Genomic DNA, 24,167 nt, shown 5'->3' on the forward strand with positions numbered 1-24,167 from the left:
ATTGCATAAAATATTTTACATCAAGTGAAGCCATTTTAATGACTTGGCTAAACTAAGAAGTTCTCAGACATAGCGTATGACAAAGTCCATATATATGAAACTCATACCCCAATGCAGTTTTTATATATTTATATACATCACTAAGTGTGAATAAGATAGCAAAATAAACAAAAGCAGGTTTACATGCATTTAAACAATGATATTGTGCAATATAACAATGCTAAATGTACTTTCTTTAGAGAGGAGATAGCCATCACACACATGAATTGCACATTTAACATCTTTATGTTTGTCACGGGAGACCAGGCAATTTACACCTTTTTATCCGGATCATGCATTGAGCAAAACAAGTTAATGAAATAAATTGGAAATGTATTCACAGGAAAAGGCATACAGTACACACATTGATACACAAAATACAGGCAAAAATACACACTGACTTGGACCTGGGATAACAACCTAGACTATACTAGGTGCAGGGAATACTAACCCTGATAACAGTTGCAAAAACAGGACATAATATATTCCAGGCAGCTTTCACTGAAGCAGACCTTTTCTTGCTGGAGACTCGAAGCTTAGAATCCTAGAATCTGGAGAATCTTAGAGAACCTAGAGAGAACTACAAATCTGATTTGCGCAAGGGGTTATAATACCTCTGACTTTCATTCACAGAATACTACCCCCCCTATCAGAAACGTGAGAATATTTCCAGCAGCCAATCAGAGCAGGGCTCATCTGGCTGATGATGTCAAAGAAAGGGGCATGGCTATCTGCGGGGAAGACTCCGCAGAGTCTGACAGAACCCAAATGGCTGTTAAGGCCTTTTCCTCTGCCCCTTCTTGCTACCAAATGGCCCGACACCTCCATATCCTGGATTCCCTGTGAGGCCAGAGGGCTAGGTAGACATCATGTCTCCTATGCAAATGCTTTAGGCTGACTGCATGGATTTTTATACATACAGTATAACACCCTCTGAACCATACTTTAATAAAGTATAAGCATTGGAGAACCTTCTATACATGTGGGAAATTAGTTGGGAATATCTGGGCTCAAAAACCAGGAGTCTGGGAGACACGGTGCAGCCCCAATGTAATTCACTACACAAACCCACAAATAGTGCCTCCACGCTTGGGAGAATCAGGGAACCACAAGTAGCTGGGCCCTCCGAACGCCTGCAAACAAAAGGAATACATTTTCACTGAATATCCCACCTAAAACTTACACTCCCAAAATATGAAGTTTCCACGACACAGGTTACCCCAAACGCCCCTAAACTGGTCAGGTTTTACTATACTTTAGAGGGGACTTCCATAACCCACAAACCCAATACAGGTTCTGGGACACGTTGGCACTAACTGGGGTATCCCTATGTTACCTAGGGATCCCCACAGCTACAGGAACACTTTTCATCCCTGTCCCTCATTTTACTGTGCACACACATATATGTACTTAACACACTTTGTTAATAAAATATACACTTTAAAACCTAATTCTGCCTGGTATGGGAAATAGAGTAAAAAGCTGCACGTTATTTTTGACTTGCAATATTACCCACACACTATTGCATAGACTTAGTACGGATTCTAAGAATCCCCGCACAACCTTATATGTATGGTTTGAGACCCTCAGAACACCTTGACTGGTTCTGGGTGACCTGGGCATTTACTGGGTATCCCCATTTACCTAGGTTCCCCTTGACTGTTTCAGGGACACCTCACATCCCTATGGCCCTTTTACTTTTCTGGTCTGTGCTGAAGCAGGGAACCCCTAGATCCCCTAGACACTCACGGGAAACACTCAAGGACCCCCAGACACCTGCAGGGACCACCCGAGACACCCGTGGGGCCCCCGGACACTCACGGGAAACACTCGAGGACACCCAGACACCTGCGGGGACCACCCAAAGAACTTTATCTCAGAACTGTAGTTTGTTTGGTTTTTCTCTATTTTCTCCCCATGTTCCTTTATACCCCTGATATTCTATTATAGGGATAGTTTTATCTGTGAATCAGGGTCAGCTGCCCATTGTCGGGTCGTCTGTCTATTTATTTATATGGAGAGGGTTATCAAGCAGACTGAGGGCCCAAGCGGTGGGTGAGTGGGCTTTGACCCAAAGAGTCTAAAGGTATTGGTTTTTGCAGGGGGCTGCACACCAATCTTGTATTCAGATCACAGACATAAAGGACATTGCGTTCTATTGAAGGACAAGATCAGTTATTGTCAACGCTGACAGTTTTTGACTGTTCTATTAGAAATTAACAAATGTGATGTAGGTTTTTATCTGGGGTGCCTACCCCTTTATCTCTAAATGTACTATATTACGAAGGGTTATATATATTTATATGCTCCCTAGTTAGAAGGAATTAATTTAATTTTTAAGTCCTTAAGTGGTTATACTCTGAGCAAGTTATAGTGAAGGTGTGATAAGGAGGTTGAGAGTAGATGGGGGCGGGGTGGGCAAGGGTGGGAGGGAGGTCTGTGTGCCAAACATCAGGACACCCTAGAATGACCATATGCCCACCAGGCCACATAGGGCCTGGGAGCAAAACTGGGATGAGTGGCTGGATACACTCATCTTATTGTATCATTTCATTTTTGTTGTTTTTCTCCAAGTTCCCGATTTGGGAAAGTCCCCTTTCTTTTTTTTTTTTTTCCTATTTGACCACTACAACCATAAAAGCTTTTGGAGCACAACTTTCACATGAGAGAGAGAGATATGACACCGGAAATGGCTAGTCAAATACCACTGAAATTAGTGTCCCTGAATGTTAAGGGTCTGAATAGCAACACTAGGTGTAGACTGGCTCGAAAAAATTTTTGGAAATTGAAAGCAGATATTGTTTTTCTGCAAGAGATGCACTTTGACACCCAGGAACCCCCAAACAACTTTAGCGGGACATACCCTGTAGCATTTTACTCGTCTTTTACTAGCAAGAAAAGGGGAGTTGCAATTTTGATAAAACAGGATATCCCGTTCCAGACATTGGAGGGTAAGAGAGACCAAGGAGAGAGGTCACTTGTGGTCCGTGCTCTCCTCTCAGGCCTACATATTACATTAGTGAATATATACGCGCCTAACGAGGGACAAATTGATTTTTTTAAGTGAAACATTGGAGTCTATGGGAGATAACCGAGAACAGTTACTTATTTTGGGAAGCAATTTTAATATGGTACCGGACCCGGATGTGGATAAGTCCACACATCCAGGGCAGTTACACTCTGCAATGACATATAGTCAAGCAAAGAAATTTAGATTGCTAATCAAAGAATTTGGCATGTTAGATGCCTGGCATTGCTCATATAAAGGGCAGAGAGATTATTCTTTTTATTCGTACTCCAGAATCGATAATATATTTGTAAGCCCAAATATTCTGGAAGTATTGGTTCACTCAGATATAGGGCATATCACGTGGTTGGACCACGCTCCGGTAGCAGTTTCGTTTGACCCACCATTTGCCAAGACTCAATCATTTCATTGGAGGATGAATGATTCATTACTAAATTACCCAAAGATTAGTACACAAATTGGAGACTCACTTAAAAATAATTTTCAGACTAATAATGGGTCTGTAGAATCAACAGCAATTTTATGGGAGGCACACAAAGCCACGATTAGAGGACAGCTCATCTCAATAGCATCATACAGAAAGAGATTACAAATGAAAAAACAATAATATTTAACGGAAAAAATTATAAAGTTGGAAAGCTCACATAAATAAAATCTGTCGCGGAAAATGTATAAAATCTTGAGTCAGGCAAGGGACGAACTCTAGAGATTACAATTGGTCCCTTAATTGGAGCAAGCAGATGTACTATGATAAGGGAGATAAGGCAGAAAGTTTATTGGCAAACAAAGAGGGATCAGGTCGAGGGCCTCGGTTCCCGCTATAAAGATAAAAGGTGGAGGAGTGACTTACAACCCCTCAAAGATTGCAGAGGAATTTGCTACATTTTATTCAGAACTCTATGATCTAGATAACTCAACCCTGAATACTAAAATTCGAGCCTGGCCCAGATTGAGAATTATTTGAGAGATTGTAACCTTCCAAAACTGACGAAGGAAGATTGTAAAATTTTAAACGCAAAAAAAAAACTCAGATAAAACTGGGGAGGGCGGTCAGCTCTTTAAAACCATCAAAGGCACCGGGCCCAGATGGTGTTTCAAATTTGTATTATAAAAATGTTACAGGAATTTTAGGGCCTTATCTGTTGGACATGATTTTCTCAGTGGAAAACAAATCCCCCCACAGATAACAAAGGCTAATATAGTGGTGATCCTTAAAGAGGGAAAGTACCCTTTATGTTGTACTAGCTACAGGCCAATCTAACTTCTTAACACAGATTTGAAAATCTATAGCAAAATTTTAGCCAACAGGTCGAATCCATCCCTCCCAAGACTAAATCACTATGATCAGGTGGAATTTGTGAGCGAACACCAGGCGTCAGATAACACAAGAAAAATTATTAATGTTACTGACCAGACATACAAGTCTAAACTGAAAACTATGCTGCTGAGCCTAGACATGGAGAAAGCATTTGAAAGGATACGGTGGGATTTTTTTAGATAAAACACTAGAGGCATTTGCATTTTCCAGAGTTTTTTTACAGTGAGTTTGTGCTCTCTATAAGTTGCCAACAGCCACCCTGAAGATCCCAGGTGGGGAGGAGAACCTAATAACAATTAAAAATGGGACTATTCTTTTTGCTCTTACAATTGAGCCTCTCGCATCCACCATCAGAGCGTCTCCAAATATACAAGGGATTAAAATAAAAGATGAGTGCTCTCTCGCGAAACGCGTAGCCCTGTGTCGGCATAGCTGCTTTTTTTTGACCACTGAAGGCCACCGTACTTTCAGACTGAGAAGCTATGTCGCAGGCCCTGCAACCGGACACGGCAGCAGAGGGGATCCCTGCGCGAGCAGACACGAAGGAGACGGATGACAGAAGTGTTTTATTTTACATGTAAGACTTGTATACTTACTTGTTTAATAAATTTACCTCTTCCTCATACGATCGTGTTCTCGCCCCTATTTGGAGCTGTACCAGAGGGAGGGAACAATTCATCTCTCCCCTCCTACCATCCCTGGGTATGATCCCTTGAAGTGGATCTTTGAAGAGAATTACTCCAAAGAAACCTTGATGAGATTGGCTCACACTTGCCTGTGTGAGTAAGATCTGGCATCAGCCATTTTTTTAATATAATCCACCATCTTTTCCCTGTTACACCTAGTGGGTTAATAGTGGGTTAATATTTACATTGTTCACACTGTGTTTATTTTCTTTTCTTATCTTTATGTGCTCACCATCCCTACAAGAGATTGTCGGTGTCTGTCCCGCACTCAAATATAAAAGTAATTCAGAATCGAATTATGCAGTTTATTTGGAAACACAAACAACCGAGGATAGCTAGGTCAACTATGTTGGATGCCAAGAAAGGCGTTGTATGGCTGTTCCAAATATTCTAAAATATTATATGGCCTCCCATATCAAACAAAAGGTTTATTGGCACTCCCCGAGAGGAGTGTATGCCTGGGTGGATCTGGAGAGCTCACTAAAAAGCCTGGTTGGGCTGTCTTCTTTATTATGGTCTAGTTCTGAGCCCAGGAGATAATCGGAACCGACAGTAAGTGGACTTACTTTGAAAATTTGGCAGATGGAAAGAAATATAAGGTTATGTCGACCCCTTCTAGGCTCACGCCTGTTCGGTAATCCAGGGTTTACCCTGGGTTTTCAGGGCCAGGGTTTTGAAATTTAGAGAGATAGAGGAATTCTGGAGGAAGGAGATTTAATAGAAAAGGACAAGCTAATGTCCTTTGAGGAATTGATGAGAAAGTATGGTCTGCCCCAAATTGAGCTGTTTAGGTATATACACATTTTGGGTGTCAGGGAGAAAGCAGGTAAAAACACTATACTTTATGTACGGTAACAAAAGAGAATATATATACAATTCTGTTACGTTGGTATTAAACCCCAAAAAGGTTAAAGCAGATGTTCACGGGGACCTCCGATAGATGTTGGAGGGGATGTGGACAGATAGGAGGCCTGGCACATATTTGGTGGTATTGTCCAGTAATGCAGACGTACTGGAGGACAGTTCCGAAACTAATAAAGGATGTGACAGATATTATGATCCCATTAGATCCAATTCTATTTATTTTGGCTAAACCCATGGAAGATGTGAATCACTATACACTTAAATTGATTCTGCATATCTTAACGGTGGCTAGATGCGCTGTAGCCATGGCATGGAGACACTCCCGCCCTCCGGAAGAGAGGTTATTAGAAGGGTCAATGATGTTCAATTAATGGAGAAACTTACCTCATTTGTTAATCATACCACAAGGAAGTATGATAGGGTCTGGGAGCCCTGGGATGTTGAATAGGGGCATGACCCCGGACGGAGGGTCTGGGAGGGCTGAGTGTAAAATATGGTGTTCATCAAATGTTGTATGATATGTAATGTGACTGTTGTGTTTGTAAGAAATGTGATACAAAATAGTTGTTTCCCCCCGTCCTTTTTTGTTCTTTTTTATACCCTTTTCTTTCCCATTTATGTTTGAAAAATCTAATAAAAATATAAATAAAAAAAATTAAATAAACAATAACACAAGTATAAGTATTTTTAAATATTTTATTCTCTCTATATACCAAATGCTTTGGAGAATTTTTACATTCTTTACCAAATCTGTTTTTTTTTTTTTTTTTTTTTTTAAATAAGAATGGTTGTAATATATTGTTCAGTACATACAATCAATTTGTTTGTCCACAATTTCCCCCCTTTGTTATTTGGTTCAAACTAAATATGCTACACATTAGCAAAATAGAGAAGGGGAAATAAAGAATAATCATTAATAGCCAAGGCATGACTTGAATTGACACAAAGAAAACAGAAACATATACATTTTTACACAGAAAAGGTCATTTTATTTTAATAGTGATTGCATAGGGATAAAGAAACCCAAATGATGAGTTCTTAAAAACATGTTTTTGTGGGCTATTAGGGACTGCCTCTTTAAAGTATAGAGTTAAGCAAATACTGTAAATATGTGAAAGGTTACACATTTTGCTCACCTAATCCTGCCGCATGTTATTATACTGCCGTAAATTGTAGATCTACTTAATATAAATATTAAAATAGATTTAAAGGTGACATGGAATACATTATTAATTTTTTTTTAATCAGAATCATCATTACCTTCTCTATTATTATCTGTTATATACGTACTTATATGACAGATATGCAATTAAGGTACACTGACAATCCCCCCTATTATATATATATATATATATACTAGCTGAGAGACCCGGCGTGGCCCGGGATGTGAACCCTGAACTGAGTGAGTGTGGCGTGGCTGAGTGAGTGTGGTGGCTGAGTGAGTGTGGCGTGGCTGAGTGAGTGTGGTGTGGCTGAGTGAGTGTGGTGTGGCTGGCTGTTGGGTGTGTGGCTGAGTGTTGTGTGTGTGTGTAAGTGACGCTGTGAGCCTATATTGTGTAGGCAAGCAGACATGTGCCAGGACGTGTTGTTGAATTGAAGCAGTGCTATCTTATATTGTGAAGCAATGATGTGGCAGGACGGTAAAGGTGAGGTGTGTGGCCCCCAGAGGGGAGTTGTTGCGGCCTATGGGAGGGCTTGGGGGGTGTTGCGGTCTAGGGAGGTGTTGGGGGGGGGGGGGGTTGCGGCCTACGGGAGTGGTTGTGGTGTGTTGCGGGCTACGGGAGGCAGTGGGGGGCGGGGGTTTCAGCGTCCCGGCGGCGATGGGGGGGGGGATGTTGCGGGCTAGGTGAGGGGAATGGGGGGGGGGTTGCGGGCTCCGGAGGGGGGACGTTGTTGCGGGATACAGGGGGAGGGGGGGTTGTTGCGTAATACGGTAGTATTTTTGTGAGGCGTCCGAGAGGGGGTGGTTGTCATGCGTCTGTGAGTGTGTTGTGGGCTAGTGGATGCGTACGTTTGGGGTGATTTGAGGTGGTGGCGTACGGTGTTGGGGGGGGGGGTGGGTTGGAGTTGATACGTCCGGAAGAGGGGTGTGTATGAAGATGCGGGTGTTGTCTAGTAGCGATGAGGTTCTGTGGCTGTGAAAGTGAGTAGCAGAGGGTGTGTATTTTTGGTGGGGGTGTGTCGTGTTTTGGCGGTGAACGTGCGGTCCGGTGTGGTTGTGTTGAGGTGAAGGGGAGGGGTGGTGACAGGGTAGGCAGGAGTGTGTGCGGGTCGTAGAGGGGCTGCGGTACCGGGAGAGGTCTGGCGTGCGGTCGTGGTCTGCATTGGTGGCTTAAGGGGGGGTAAGAGGCGGTGGCCGTCGGTGTGCGCTCCGTGAGCGTGAGGTGTGTAGAGGTGGTATCCAGGCCGGTGTTTGTGGGCGAGAGGTGAGCGTGCGCTGTTGTATGAAGGTTTGAAGTGAGGCCGCGCGAGTTGAAGGGGAGGGGTGTTGGCAGTCATGAGTGTGTGCGGGACGGAGAGGGGCTGCGGTAGCGGGAGAGGGCCTGCGGTCCCGGGAGGGCGTGCGCTCCTGATGGCGAGAGGTGAGAGTGTGCTGTTGGGTGAGGGTGGGGAGTGTTGCGGGCGTGGTGTTGTGTGTGTCAAGTGGCAAAATGGCATATATAACAATATAAGAAGAGCCTGTACCTGTATTCCGCAGTTCTTTTGGTGGTAGCAGGCGGTGAGGGTTTTGTGGGTTGAGAGGTGAGAGCAGTGAGGGTTAGGTGCTGTGAAGCGTCGTCCTAGAGCAGTGAGGGTTAGGTGCTGTGAAGCGTCGTCCCAGAGCAGTGAGGGTTGGGAGTGTGGCAGTGGTGTAGGTGTGTTGGCCGCAGGCCAATGAGAGGTGTGCGGGGGCGGGCCAGCCAAGGGAGCCATCTCATTGGCCTGAGACGGAGTGACGGGCCAAAGGTCCAATGTGATTGCCCTTAGACACAGGGACATACAATGTTTAAATAAAAAAAAAAAAAAAAATATATATATATATATATATATACTTAATTGTTATGGTGGTTAAAAAAAGTGACAAAAACCCTCCACAGCAAAGCTATATACAGTATATATACATACACACGATAGCTCCCTGTTTGGAACTCTCTCCTAATTGGAACATTGAATGTGTTATATACCAACTGGTGAGCTGGACAGCAGTGTGTACTTTTATTAAAAAATATATTCCAACACAGCACATCAAACCTAGTAAGTCAAACAGCAAATGTTTAATAAATAAACAGGTAAGTAGAGCCAAATTCTTTCACTAACTCAGCAATTTGAATCAGTGATAAAAGCGGGATAATAAAATCCGACTAAATATTGGAAGAGACACAACAGAATGTTTATTTTTTTTCTCTCTATCTATATCAAAACTGGCTCCACAAAGCTGGCACCAGTGACAAAATCACAATCCTTGCCTTCAGCCACTTAGGAAAACAGTATTAATCACGAAACTTTCAGCAATTAGCTATTAGTCTATTGCCAACAATGCAACCCATTTCAGCAAAATAGTACCTGCTATTCATGCCATGGCGCTAGCACTACATTAAGTGACAGCACAAATCTACAATTCATGCGTTAAAATCTTTTTCGTTATTAACATCAATATATTTTTTTATTTTCAACTGCTGATTTTGTACGTTTTTCAGGGTACGGAAAGTAAAATGGGAGAAACAATATAATGCGGAACCAACGCTGTATATTAACATGAATATTAATATACTTCACAGCACAGAATTATCACAAATACTTGACATATTATTGGTGTCACCCGACAAATATAAAAATTTAAAAAAAGGGACAGGTGGAAGGGGAAGGGAGTACAGAGCCTTCCTTGTAGCTCACATAAAGTGACACCCCAGACGACCCGGGCTCTTGATCTGCCTACCATGACAGAGGTCTATACCTTTACAGTAAAACCTGATTTAGGTTGAAACTCTTTCTCCACTACTGCGTTATCCAGGGAACACAGATCCTATTAAATTTGGGTGTGGTTTCCATCAGATATACCGTTAGATTTTCTATAGATAACATATGCCATGTCCTACCCTTTATAGCAACCAGGTCTGGCACTGTGTTTGTTCCAGCATGCTTCTATGAGACAGTGTGAAGTTAATTTGTAGGATGCTTTGTCCAGTCCCAGAGGGGGAGGCCGCCCTCAAAAGGGCTAACAACGGGTCTGGGGTAAGGTATGAATTCACATAGAGTTGGCTAGACGAAGTCTTGTTTCCAGACCTCCGTGGACCTTAGGTACACCAGATGTGGGAGAGGGAGCCATGTTGACCATAGCTGGAAAAGCACCTAGGAAAATTATTATTATTATTTATAGCTTGCAATCTGGTTGGGGTTAGGCAGCACCTGAGTTGAAGTTTATAGGCATTTTCTTTGGTGACTGTGTGATGGAGTTAGAAGATGCCGCTTTACAGATGTCAATCCTATCCTCTATCTCTAGGGCTTCTCCCAATTCTGCCTCCCATTTAAGCATATGTGAACATTTGGCGTCTGGCACGGTTTAGAAGCAATTGATAAGTCAGCCGTTTCTACACATATCTATTATTGTATAGATCCTCAAAGTAGTTTGCAGTTGCTGGGGAGGTGGTAGTGTCACATGACAACATGTTTTATTCGTAGGAACCCTAAAGATTTCTGCAGGGAGTAGGGCTTTTGTCTCTATTTTTCAGTGTAATGATTAAAAATTGTACCCCAATGTACAAGGAGAGATTTCCTTTGCGGTTTGATGGTCTCAGAAAAATAAAATGGATAACAGAACTCAGGAAGGAAAATTATGGAAAAACAGGATTTATTTAGGGCAGATACAAGCAATCCTGGGTAAAACGACTGGGAGACATGGACAGGAAGTGGCACACAAGAACAGGGACAGGATTGGGGCATGGGCCAGGAACTTAGACAGACAAGCGAACAAAGGTTGAAACCCCAGGAAGGAGCAACTTCTTGGAGTTTAAGTAGGAGGCGGAGGAGGAAGTGGACGTGTCCTAGGCTGCAATGCCTCTGGGAGTTGTAGTTTTTGGGCTTATGTCCAGTAGACAATTGCAGCACTGCATACTTGGAGCAAAACCATCTTTGACGGGTAGCAGACTAGACTGTTTCTTTGTGAGTGCTACCACTGACGGTTCTAAGAATGAAGGCAGAAAGGATGAGTTCTGCAGTTTGGAAGTTGTGTGTCATTCATCGGTTAAGTCAGACAGATGAAGCTGATCAACCAGAGAAGATAATTGGTCAACCGACACCTCTGGGACAGAAAGCATTCGTACTGTAAATCTTGATACACCATGCATCATAGGAACACTTAAGTAACATAATAGGTATCGTTAATTCAGAGGCTAAGACTTGTTGCTCAGTCGATTGCATACACATAGATACAAGATCACGATGAGAGTTTGAATACTTGAGCATGCAGAGTGGCAACAAGGCTGGGGACTCCGGCACAGCCTGAAAAAGCCCACCTGAAGGCTGATGGCTTAATGCAAATTTCTCCATAGGAGTACTAGAGTATGACATGGGAAGCACAGAGGGTAGGTCAGAAACATAAGGCAAATGTTCTAGTGAAGTAATTGTATTACTCTGATCAGCATGCAGAATTTCATGAGACTGTTCTGCCACTGGTTGAATCCAGTCAAAGGAAAGCATGGGCAGTAAATGAGGGTGCCCAATGAAAGACGCAGACAAAATCCTCTTGTCAAGGTCTAGTCCAGTTAGACATAGCCACTTATCGAACGTAGTTCTCTGCCATTGGATTGGCCGTCAATAAGAGGCCAGCACCCTTGGGCCGCTGGGTATCAGAATGCCTCAATATGAATGCCAGGGTAAACTTGTCTTTGACATGGAAGCCTTGGAATCTGCCACAGATAAATCAGACTCTTCAAGACAATCAGTGTGCAAAATAATTGCCTTTCCGTGGGGGTCATAGAATCAGCAGAGGATGCATCAGATACTGATGGGTAATCAGAAAGAAGTGCACTTGTTTTCACAGTGGGAGCATAGGAATCAGCAATGGTACATCAGGCGTTTGAGGTGCATTTGTCTTGAAGTAGGCGCTATAAAATCAGCAATGGGTACATCAGGCTCTGCACAGGAATCAGTGAGCAGTAAATCTGTCGTTAACGAGGAATCCTTTGAATCAGTAAGAATTATATCAGATACTGCAGGAAAGTCAGTGAGAGGTAAACCTGTCTTTGAAATGGGATTCCCTGAGTCATCAATGGTTATAGCAGGAACTGCAGGGGGATCAGTGAATGATACACTTATCTCTGAAGTGGGAGCCTGAGAATCAGCAGTGGTTATAGCAAGTGCTACAGGAAAGTAAGTCAGTGAGAGGTAAACTTGCCATTCAAGCGTGAGCTTTAGAGTCAGTAAAGGGTACCTCAAACGCTGCAGAAAAATCCGTGATACGTAAACTCGTTTTTGTAGTGGGAGTTCCAGTATCATCCAGGGTTAAACAAGGGACTTTAGGGAAATCCATGAGAGGAACACTTGTCTTGAACGTGGAAGTCTGAGAATCAGCAGTGTTTTTTTTAGCTGAGGCCACGGTAGCGACTGGAGCTGGAATAACTAGTTGCAGACAAGTAAGCAGGTCTGCATGAGTATAGGAGCTCTCGCTAACCAGGGCACCAACCTCCATTTGCATGGCTTCCACTGCATCTGCTAGTTTATGAATAAACTTTTGAAGATTAATTTCCCTTAGGGAGGAAAAATATAGTGTTTCAAAACTCTGAGATGGATGCCAGAACTCAGGAAGGAAAATACAGATACAAGCAATCTTGGGTAAACAGGATAGCAGGCAAGGAAACAAACAGGACTGGGAAACAGGGACAGGACTGGGGCATGGACAAGGACATGGAACGTGGACTGGCAAGCAAACAAAGGTTGAAATGCCAGGAAGGAACAATTTCCTGGAGTTTAAATAGGGGACAGAGGAGGAAGTGGGAGAGCCCAAAGATGAAATGCCTCTGGGAGTTGTAGTCTTTTTTGGCCTGGTTGGCTGCCCGGTTGCAGCACTGCAGCCAGAATAAAGTTTATGAGGGCAGGTTTTCTGAGCACTGCAAAACCTGGCTAAACGCTGATGCACAGGTCTCACAGATAGTATTCTTTACTTCTGCTTTTCAACTCTCCTACTGTCATGTTTTGCAACATATAAAAACATTAGTGAGGCTTAAAGCTGCAGTTCAGTCTTTTTTATTTTATTTATTTTTTTACTTCAATAGTTTTATGTGGGCAATCTCTAATTACCTAAAGAACTGTATTGCTGCCAGTCAATTCGTTCTCCATGTATTGATAGGTCGAAATTTGGTGACATAATTAGTGAAGGGATCTGTTTATATTCTGCATGTCTGTCAGTGGAAGCTCATGAATATTCATGAGCACTCCTGCACTGACATGTGCTAGAGGGAGGGCAGGGCTGACAAAGGGGTGTGCCAGGGCTTGTGACAGGACATGAAGGGGCAGTGCCTTAGCAAATGGCTGTTAAAATAGAATACAAGAAAATTGGTCTTTCAAAGTTGTTTTTTTAAAAACAGAAAATGCTAAAAGTATTTTTTCTTACTACAGAACTGATTTATTAAAAAAAAACACACATGCAGGATATTGACTGAACTGTAGCTTTAAATATGAGTGTTTATTGTAGAGATAGCCATCTTAAATGTAAACCACAGTAGATCCCTATAATGGAAGGGCGTGATTTTTCATGTTAGCACGTTGACATTAGTGTACAGATAGCTACTGTAGTCAGCAACATCACACCTGTTGTATACCAGATATGTTTAATATATTTTACATATGTACAGAACTCAAGTGTCTATATGGGTAGTAACAAAACAGGATTTAGTATGTTTAAGTCGCAAAATTAGTACAATGTAAATAAATGCTAAATTATGTTTGTCCTGTAAAATTGTTTTGTACTTTACATAAAAGATGTTAAATATAATCTAAAGTTATTATTTTGTTATATGCTACAGCGACATAATGTAGTAGGAGACTTACAGGAACATAAATATTTTGGAACACATTTCGTATATCCCAAGTTTAAATAGTTTATTATACCATGCCACATCAATTTATGCAAATAAAGCCTGTCTATAATATATTATTCTGTCTTTAAAAGTGTGTGCAAACATACAGTAAGAAACTTGCAATTAGGATTGTATCTCAATACTATACTTCACAATTGTTTCTTTGATACATAAGATTAAAATAACAGTTACATACAGATGCAGCAACGAGTATCGAACACTTGCCTGGGAAAATTGGGGCAATACCCCAGTAATGCTGCAACATTTCTGTGACATTTATGCAGACAGACAAATGGCCCGTCGGATTAACACAGCGGGGGTCCCTGGCAGTCCCATTCAAACTGAATGAGACTGCCAGGGACCCCCGCTGTGTTAATCCGATGGGCCATTAGTCTGTCTGCAGAAATGTCACAGAAATGTTGCAGCATTACTGGGGTATTGCCCCAGATTTTCAAAGGCAAGTGTTCGATACTCGTTGCTGCATCTGTAGCTCCATGGAAACTGGAGAAAAAAATCCACAATAAATGCTCAAATAATAATAAAAAATATTAGAATTTTATAAACTGTTGTCAAGAGACAGTGCAATATTAAAAATAAAATCCACCGTGTGAGGGCTAGATACAAAGCGCCAATATTTGATCATACTAGCAAAGCTCTTGGTACGTACTTTACTCCATTTAAAGCACTTGTCTAATTACTTAATTTTAATAAAGTCTATTTCTACTATGACTCTCTATTATTTTCATGTTGCATTGTAGAAATGTCTGAATGTACTACACCTGTCTTTGTCTGACATGAAAATATTGTCTGCTGTTCCCCAGACGAATTCAAAAAGCAGAAAAATGTAAACTTTAAAGTGAAATGTAATATTATTGATATTTTGTCCCCAAATACCTTTGGTGGGTCTGGTAAAATCAGTAACAACATAGGGACTTATTAATTGAACAGCAAAATTAGCTTTTCTTCACATGGAAACATCTGAACGTATTCATTAAAAAAGTTCTTGCACCTCCAAACTGTGCAAAAATTGTATTTTAGGTCACAATTTGATTCCTTTACCTAGAAAACATGCTCATTTAAACCATTGCAATATATTTTGCATTCAAATTAGCATTCTTAACAGGTATCTCAAACTAACATCATGGTAACCATAGCGATCATGAAAACAAGCATCAAGCATCATGCATGCCTTCTTGTCTGCTATAGAAAACAATTGTGTTAAAAATACTAAAACCTTACCTTATCCTAACTATCTACCCATTGCAAACTGTACCATAAAGTCCTAATGTCTTACTAACTGCTATGACATACAAGTGGTTACACCCCATCCCACCCCCCAGGGATTCTAACTTCCAACCCTGGGACACTTCTCCCCACCACCCATCGCCAATACTGCTAGCCCCCTCTATTTAACAATGTCTATAGCCAAAAACGGCTGATAGCTCTGTAGACCATGTATCAATTAAAAAAAAAAAAAAAACTAATAAAAAACACACACGGACACATATATACAGCTCAACCCTGTAATAGTACGATCCGCTACAACGCAGATCCGCTTATAATGCGGTGTGGGCGTGGCTCCCGTTTAAAAAAATACAAATAATTTTTTAATTACATTTTCGGGGGGGGGGGGGGGGGGGGGGGCAAACTTCCAGGATTTGCCGAGAGGAATGTCCGGCTACACAAACACACACACACACATATATATACACATACACACACACACACACACACACACACACACACACACACACACACACACACACGACAGAGACAGCTGACATCCGGGCTTCTGCAGACAGCATGAGATCCTCCCCCTCTCCCCCCACCCCCCTCTCGCAGACTCACCAGCTCTCCTGAACAGCCCACAGTCTCCTGCACAGCTCACAGCCTACAGTCTCCTGCACAGCCCACAGCCTCCTGCCCAGGCCACAGTCTCCTGCGCGCTTCCATTCGTAGCGTGACATCAATTTTGTGACGGTTTTTCGTTACAAGGCGAGACATTTTTCCCATGAAAACAGTGCAGACGCCAGCAAAGAAGTTTCACTTCAAAAGTGTATAAAAAAAATTGTTGCAATATTTCTGTACAGATAATTCTTAATGAATCTGGAAAAAACTCAATACTTATCCCTTTAGTCCATTTTATTTTCAGATGAATTTGTATGGCAAGACTTGCAATTTAATGAATATGCCCCATATACTCTTTTCAATAATGCTAGATACTATACTTCAAAAAGGAAACATTTGGTAACTCACTTTCTGCATTTTAAAACACATGAAAACTGCAAAATGTACCAAATAAAAAAATATATATTTAAAGAAATGTGATTCTTTTCTTTTTTAATCCAGTATTTTATATTTGTTCCTGTTTTGCATGTAGCAGAACTGAATAATTGTATTCATATTTAGCAGTCTTTTTTTTGTAAATAACCATTTGTCATTCCATGATATGATACCAGGCTTTTTACTTTATGTGAAAATCATTATTTTCTATGTCCTTTTGAAGCATTATACCATTTTGATTAAACACCAGAAAACTAATGTTAAATAACTTGGCACTTTCCCCAAATAGTCTAAATTCTTGTGTGTCCATTTTATATAAAATATTCTGTTGTCAATGGCTGCTGTGCGTAAACTTTAATACTGCTATTTATTCTCACATTTCTATCGTTATGTAGCCCCCTTTCCCTACGCGTGCTGCTGTACCTGTATGCTCACAGGAGGGCTGAGCCTCCGTTTCTGGGAGCCTGGGGTGAGATCTCTCTCCGTGCAGCGCCTCAACCTATGAGGCATCCCAGCGTGAGCGGGATGACTCGTCATAGGACACAATACAACCAGTAATAATAATATCTCACCATACATACATACATACATACATACATACACACACACACACACACATATATATATGTAGCAGGTCTCCCTTTCTCTCCCTTACCCCTGATGCGGGTGTGGAGAAGGGGGAGACTATGACTGCTGAGCCGAGGCATGCGGGTACTGCTGGAGTGCGGGCGGACCCGGCAGGAAGTAGGAGCCGCCAGGTAGAGCCTGCAGGCAAGCAACCGAGTCGCCGGAGCTCCGCGGCATACCAGATCACCGTGGGCCATCATATTGGTTGTGCGCACATGCACAGTGTGGGTCTTGCGCATGCGCATTGAGGGAGAGTTGCGGCGGCCATTACCAGGCTCCACAAGGGGACTACAATCCCCAGTAGCCTTAGGGGTTGTAGCTCACATAGGCACGAACAGCCAATAGGGTCCCTAGAATCTCGGCAGAGATAGAAGGATACATTTGGCGCACTCAGGGGGATCACGCCAGTTGCAACAGGGACAGCAAGGGGTAAGAAGGTGTTTAAAGTGCCAGTGGCCTCTGAACTAGGCCAGAGACCCCAATACACGGATGCAATAGTACAACCCCCGGACTGGTTCCCCCAAAGTACTGAGGGTGCCGTGGGCACATATAACCCCGGTGTCCACACAAGCAGTCCCATCCAAGTGTAAGGTAGCGCTTCCCCCCTGTAATGTGTCGGTGCACGTGGGTACCTTCCTGGTCTCAGACCTGACCAGGGAATAGTAAGAGGATGATGCTGGATCAGGTTCCATGCAGCAGGGGCCTCCAACACAACTCCCCTCACACCTTGTCCAGAGCACAGTCCTCGATGCAACCTCAAGTTGGAGGGTGCCTCCTATCTGCTGCCACGTGCAGCACTGGTTCAGGCCTCAGTCCGCCGCGTGGACATTCGTCCTCCAGTGCAATAGTGCTGCTACAGGTCTAATGGGAGTGTCCCTATCTGGGGCCTTCCGTTCAATACTCCACTATGCTGGCTCAGGGCCTAACTGGGGCCTAGGGGCAAGGTCTTGCCTAGTACAGGGGCTTGCTAGTTCCCTGGACAGTACCTCTTTCCTTGCCCCCGTCAGGACTGCCTATCCTTCCTTGTCCTACGGAGGATAGCCTCAATCCATGATGGCAGCTTGCGCCTCTTTCTGCAAAGCATTCTGGGACTTGTAGTCCCTGGTTGCTGCTGGAGCCATTTCAAGATGGTCGCCGCTCCTGCCGTAACAGCGCATACACGCCAAGTCCAAAGTGGCCGGCACCACTTCTCCCCGTTCGTGTGGTGCAGTGGAGCTGTTCTCCGCACCGGAGGCAGGGTAGGGGGACTCCGTTACGATTAGCAAGAGCTTTAGCTTTTTAATAACTAGAATTATACCAACCAGCACAGAAATACAAAGGCCCATATTTAATAAGCAGTGTCTTTTGGCACAGGAACGTGTCTAAGGCCAGGTCCTCAATGGCCGCTGTGGCGCACGCTATGGCGTGCGTGCCACACACCACAGCCCTCTATAGGGCAGGCCCCAGTGGCCGTTCATGTGTGGGCGCGCAAAGTGCTGTGACGCGTACGCTGGCAGGGAAGACAAGAATTTTGGCTTCCCGTGCTGCAACACGGTCACGTGGTCGGCGTGCACCAATGGTAGGGAAAATATGCCCTGTCATGTCTGCGCCCTCCGTCATGGCCCCGCCCCCCACACTTCCCTAGAGCTCCAAACAGAGCGCCGATCACGGCTTTAACTGTGCACGCGCCACCAGGACGCCAGGCACGCGTTCTGCAGTGAGGACTGGGACCGTAGCCTTAGGTGGAGCACCGCTGAGCAAATATGCCTCAATATGTTTGGAGTACCTCTAGCACTGAAGGGTTAAACAGAAAGTGTGGATCATAAATACTTCAAGCTACTGAGCGTGAGCATTGCATCACCAGATCAGACATTAGTTCCCTTTTTGTTTGCACCAGTTGAAAGCTTATGGATTTGGCTGACCAAGTGCATTCTGTAATATTGCCTGTGAACAAAGTAATGGACAGTTGGTTCATTCTTCATTGTATTTCAGTTTCAAAACTCTGACAATACTGGGAAGGGCTGCAAAAAGAAGTCAGTGCAACTAAATATTTTACGCCAAGTTTACTCAATGTAAGACGTATACATGTTAATCAAATGGGTTTTTGTTTCAGTGCATCGCAAAGCTGCCACTAACATGTTATAATGATGGAATACAGGCCTCAGACCTTATTCATTGCAGTGAATGTCTTCCTGGGAAGGCGCTTTCTCATACACTTCAGTGAAATCTCACACTTTCGAGATTATAATATAATTTGATCCTGGATCTCTAAACTGGGTCAGTTGGTCCTTGACATATGTAAATAAAGTATTTTAAGTTTAACAGTAAAGTTTAATGAAAGTCGACCGTTTCTTTAACTTAAAGATTTCCCGATATTTACTTTGCATCTTTGGAATAAAATGATTTCCCTCATGTACAAATGTTTTTTTTTTAGTTGCCTGTTATTCCAAGGAAGGCAGATGCTGTTGCTTGGCAACAGTGCATGGCCTAGTTGGTACCCTCCTTATAAACCAATGGCTAGCAGGGTTTCTTCATGTTTTACAGATTCTGCAAACAGGGACACGGTTCAATAATTAATTATCTAGCAGAAGGACATAGATTTTGCATAGCATGAGTTTTTATGCTAGCTGCAACCTGCGACCCCTTACTGTTTGTATCAATTAATTACTATAGCAAAAAATTAACAGAACTGTCATGTGTAACACATCACCATCACTTCCGTCTATCAGAAACAATATCCACCTCCCAGAGAGTCTTATACAAATGGGTTTGTATTTTATATGACGAACACACATTACACACCTGCAGAACTTATTATAAAATAGTATATTTGTTCATTCAAAACAACTGGTCTTTTGATTTCTCCATGATTACTGCTTCCTTCTAGAAAATAAAGAACACAGCTCTGATTTTCAGATCACAGTAACTACTAAATACATTCATAATTGACAAAGTCTATATATAAAAAAAAAGTGAATTTGTAATTTCTCCTATGAGCAGCCAGTGCATGTCAAAGTATGGTACTATGGTGCAAATCATGGCACTTATTGCACAGAAACTCCCATTGACTTGACTGGGAGTTTATTTGTGATAGTGCCCCGATCTGCACTATCGCAGTTTAATGAATAATCACTGTAGATCCTGGGAATAAATCTTACCGTTACGTATCTCGTATTATAGAAATCTGTAGCACAATGGTTTTCTTGTTCCCCCGTGCAGTTCTTCAGCTCATGGAGCCCGTGGATTAGTGTACATGATATTAGGAGGCAGACACTGTCAGTGCTCCCCAGTCAGACAGAAGCTGCTGCTGCTGCTTCTCTTTTTTTGGAGGCTTTTGTCACGCCTGTCTAGTGTTTTTTTTTTTTTTTTTTTAATATATATAACTTTATTGGCATGAGTTAAAATACATAATCCCACAATAGATAAAGCAACAAATACTGCACACTTTGCAGCTGTTAAAAATGTACAGTGCACAATAATTCAGACTGTTTTTTTTTTTAGAATTGGGTATGAAGACAGTACATATATAAAAAGAGAATATGGGAACAGTCAATGCTTTAAGCTGCTATGCAATCTTTCATTTTGTATGTATATATGTGTATGTATAAATGTATGTTATTGCCATTATTGTGAGTAATTAGAGTATTTAGCGAATGTACAGTACATGCGTAATCATACTGATCAATTCTTCCTATTTTGAGGGAGACTGTAGATGAAACGTATATATCCTCCCAAATCTCTGAAGCTTTCAAGTATTGGCAAGTATGATTTACATGTATTTACATATACAGCATGTGAGAAATTGATGATCCAGGGCACAATGCGGATTTTCAAAAAAGATTTAATTATCAAAATAGCACCAAATACGACGTTTCGTCCTTCTGTGAGGACTTTTTCAAGTGACTGGCATATAGGGTTGCCAGGTGGCTTGTCCAAAAATACTGGACACCCACTCCCCCCGAACATATATAAAAAATACCCCCACGCCCCACAAATGCATATAAAACATACCCCCACGCCCCCGAATACATTAAAAAAATACCCCCACCTCCCCCAAATACATTTTAAAAATACCCTCACCTCCCCCAAATACATTTTAAAAAATACTCCCATCTCCCCAATCATTTAAAATATACCCCCACCTCCCAAATACATTTAAAATATACCCCCACCTCCCAATACATTTAAAATATATCCCCACCTCCCCAATACATTTAAAATATCCCCACCTCCCCAATACATTTAAAATATACCCCCACCTCCCCAATACATTTAAAATATACCCCATCTCCCCAATACATTTAAAATATCCCCCATCATCATGATCTCATCTCCCTAGGCTGGCCCCCATCACCATCTTATCCCCCCCCCCATCATCATATCACCCTGCCCCCCCCTACCATCTTCTCACCCTGCCTCCTCCATCATCTCACCCTGGCCCCTCCATCCTCTCACCATCCTCTCACGTCATGAGGTCCCCCCCCCCATCATCTCACCATCTCACCCTGCCCCCCCGCCCCCATCCTCTCACCATCTCACTCTGCCCCCCCATCCTCTCACCATCTCACCCTGGCCCCCCATCCTGTCACCATCTCACCCTGGCCCCCCATCCTCTCACCATCTCACCCTGGCCCCCCCATCCTGTCACCATCTCACCCTGGCTCCCCCCCATCCTCTCACCATCTCACCCTGGCACCCCCATCCTGTCACCATCTCACCCTGCCTCCCCATCCTCTCACCATCTCACTGCCCCGTCCCCCCATCCAATTACCATCTCACCCGGCCCCCGCATCCAGTCACCATCTCACCCTGCCCCCCCCCCATCCTGTCACCATCTCACCCTGGCCCCCCATCCTGTCACCATGTCACCCTGCCCCCCCATCCTGTCACCATCTCACCCTGCCCCCCCATCCTGTCACCATCTCACCCTGCCCCCCCCATCCCCTCGCCATCTCCTTCTGGCCCCCCCAATCTGTGTCCTTACCTTATTTGCAGGAAGGACACAGACTTCTCTGTGCCGCCGGGGTGTGGGCTCCGCTCCCGCTGTCCTCTGATTGGCTCTTTGGTCCTCCAATCAGGGACAGACACACACACACACACACACACACACACGAGTGCTCCTGTCGGCCGCCAGTCTCAGTACTACTCTCTGTACTGCCTGCCCTCCGCCACCGCAAAAATGGTAATACCGGACACATATGTGTCCGGTATTACCTCCGATTTTATACCGGACAGGCAACGGAATTACCGGCCTGTCTGGGTGAAATCCGGACACCTGGCAACCCTACTGGCATATAGAAGTCTGATAATGTCCAGTATATACTGTAGTGCCCACGGTTATTCTAACACAAACCAGTGGCAATCGCCAAAAAGACCCAGTACATGCTGGATACATGCCTTAAACTTGCCTTAAAATAGCCCCAGCATTTCTGCATTGATTAATCACCCATCAGATTAACAGCGGGGGTCCCTGGCAGTCCCATTCAAACTGAAGTTTGAATGAGACTGCCAGGGACCCCTGCTGTGTTAATCCTATGGGTCATTAGTCAATGCAGAAATGCGTTAAACTTGCCTTAAACTAGCCAGGTTACACCCAGCAAATACCCAGAATGTAACCAGGCTAGTTTAAAGCAAGCTTTAGAATACTCGTGGTCTCGTCTGTATAGTGAAATAACCATGTGAAAGAAATTAAAGATAATCACCCCCCAATTGTCCTTCATTACTCCACAGCTTGTTCCAAAAGCCTTCCATGCTGCATGCATCTCCATTCCAATGAGACATTTACAGACCCCCATTCCCTGTTATGCTGCTGCTGTTGACCTCCTCATTGACTTGAATTAACAAAGATTGCAGGTATTTTTTAGAGAGAAAAAAAGAAACAAGGCTTTCATTCATTTTTAATTTCACTGGGTATGGCACTGTCTGTCTGTATTATCTCACTGATGGTTCCTTCTCCCTCCCACTATGTGCTGCCCATTCCCCCGCCTTCACGGTGCTCCAAAAGAATGTCAGAGTGATCCACACCTCCCACATGTCTAACAGAGGATTCCAGAAGGTGGCGCTAACACCTCAGGCAGAATACAGGCACAGGACATGATGAATGAGGAAAAGATCCACCAATGATGACGTCATGAGGTCTCGCGAGAGGTTGGAACCAATCGGGAACCACTTCAGAGGGAGGACCCACCTGATGACGTCAGAGCGACCGGAATGGATTGGAGGGCTTTTGGAACAAACTGTGGACTAATGAAGGACAATTGGGGGGTGATTATCTTTAATTTCTTTCACATGGTTATTTCACTATATATACTGGACATTATCAGACTTCTATATGCCAGTCACTTGAAAAAGTCCCCAGAGAAGGATGAAACATCGTATTTGGTGCTTTTTGATAATTAAATCTTTTTTGAAAGTCCGCATTGTGCCCTGGATCATCAATTTCTCACTATCTCAGGATTTGTAGGCTGTTTTCCCTGAACCAGGATCACCGGTTGTTGCAAGTATACTGTACTATACTTTATTCTATTTTATTGGTGTGCAGCTTTACCATCTTTTGTTTTACATATATGTGCGCATATGTCCAATAAAGGTAGACTTGCACCAATATAAGTTAAATATAAACTAAATAAAATATAAATCTATAATAGTTGTACTACATAAAATACTATAAATTGAGCTGCAGGGTATGCAACAATGTTCCAATTCTTGTCTTCACTTCTCATGCCCAAGGAGATAATTTTCAAAGAAAAGGGAAAGTGAACCAAGAAGCTTGGATCAGTAAAAGGTAAGTCATTTTAAAACAATAAGAAAGTAGCCACTTGTAACAGTAAACAAAGAGCTGCTTCCTGAGAAGAATACACCACAAGTAAGTACTTGGTTTAGTCTCTTACAATTTCTTCTTTCATAAGAAACATGATAATGTTGTAACGCACTTTCCCCCACCCCCTGGGAGATGTGTGGCTACGGTGTGTGTGATGCAGTGCGATACCTGTGGTTCACAGGAAACCTGAGCCTCTGCTGCTGGGAACCTGGGGTGTACCTGAATTGGTGCTCGGTAGCCCCTCCACCTGTACAGGATTCTACTGTATGGAATTACCCCGTTACAGGAACACCATGCAATAAAACACACGTGTATAGATATAACAGTTTTACTATACAGTCCAATAATACTAACTCTCCATAACATACAAGCCTCACAGTACCCCTTCACCATGCCCCACTTTGCACCGTGTCCTCACCTTCGACGGTGTACCTTCCTAAGTACTAGGGTGCCTCTAAGCACACAACAC

General features: G+C 43.1%; 1 protein-coding gene across 1 annotated transcript in view; it reads right to left on the reverse strand.

Annotated features, from left to right (window-relative positions):
• PKIA (cAMP-dependent protein kinase inhibitor alpha) overlaps positions 1-20,211 on the reverse strand; it is an 88,262-nt gene extending 68,051 nt beyond the window's left edge. The window contains exon 1 of the mRNA XM_075583069.1: positions 20,037-20,211. The gene's annotated coding sequence lies outside the window, so the exon portion shown is untranslated. The remainder of the gene's footprint in view (positions 1-20,036) is intronic.
• Between the last annotated feature and the right edge of the window lie 3,956 nt (positions 20,212-24,167).

This window comes from Ascaphus truei, chromosome 2 (assembly GCF_040206685.1).
Source record: "Ascaphus truei isolate aAscTru1 chromosome 2, aAscTru1.hap1, whole genome shotgun sequence".
In the NCBI taxonomy this organism is placed as follows: domain Eukaryota; kingdom Metazoa; phylum Chordata; class Amphibia; order Anura; family Ascaphidae; genus Ascaphus; species Ascaphus truei.